The sequence below is a fragment of the Andrographis paniculata genome, unplaced genomic scaffold, assembly GCF_009805555.1.
Source record: "Andrographis paniculata isolate CXL003 unplaced genomic scaffold, ASM980555v1 Contig77END, whole genome shotgun sequence".
NCBI classification, from domain to species: domain Eukaryota; kingdom Viridiplantae; phylum Streptophyta; class Magnoliopsida; order Lamiales; family Acanthaceae; genus Andrographis; species Andrographis paniculata.
In genome coordinates, this window is record NW_026137614.1 from 3,730,165 (window position 1) to 3,731,154 (window position 990).

Here is a 990-nt window from a genome sequence, read left to right on the forward strand (position 1 = left end):
CGGAGCCGAAAATGAGATGACTCCACCGGAGCCGAAAATGAGATGATGCTCCACCGGAGCCGAAACGAGATAACTCCACCGGAGTCGGAAATGAGATGACTCCACCGGAGCCGAAAATGAGATGGCGCTCCACCGGAGCCGAAAACGAGATGACTCCACTGGAGCAAAAAATGACATGACTCCACCGGAGTCGAAAACGTATAGATCGCAACACCAAACAGATCGCACACAGACAACAGAAAATCAACAGACATATGACTGATCGTAGACAGATTTCAGGCAATAAACAAGCAACGAAAGATGACAGATCGCACGCAGGCAACAATGACAGATCGCACGTAGACAACGACAGATGTCAGATCACACGCAGACAACAAACAGACAGTGTGGACATATGGTAGATAGTAGACAAATCGCAGATAGATTTCATATGCAGATCGCAGACAAATTTTAGATTGCACGCAAGAACAGACATACAACAGACAGATGACATATCGCAGACGAGACAGATTTGCAACACGCAGGAACAGACATACTCAAATTTAAATAATCTAATATATGGATAAGATTAAATCTAAATATAAGTCTACTGAATTTAAAACTGAATATTTAAAATACCTCAAAAAACCTTGTATTATTAATTTTAGTTTAATTATTGCAAAAGGTATGATTTTACTTAACACAAAAATATTCAATAGGCATAATAATCCATCCATTGACAACTTTTGAATTTCACCCTTCTTTTTTTTTTTTTTTTTTTTCCAATATTCCAAGCTTTTTGAATCACCACTAAGTTTTACTTAGAAATACATTAAATTATTTGCTTTACTCTACTTATTATAAAGTGTGAAAAAAAGCTTAATCACATTATTGATTGATATTTGAAAATGGCCCCATTTCAAATTAACATTGAAGATTTTGAGAATCTTACTAGGATTTGTTTTACTCTAATTATATGCATTCTATAACATTTTTATTTTTTAAATGATT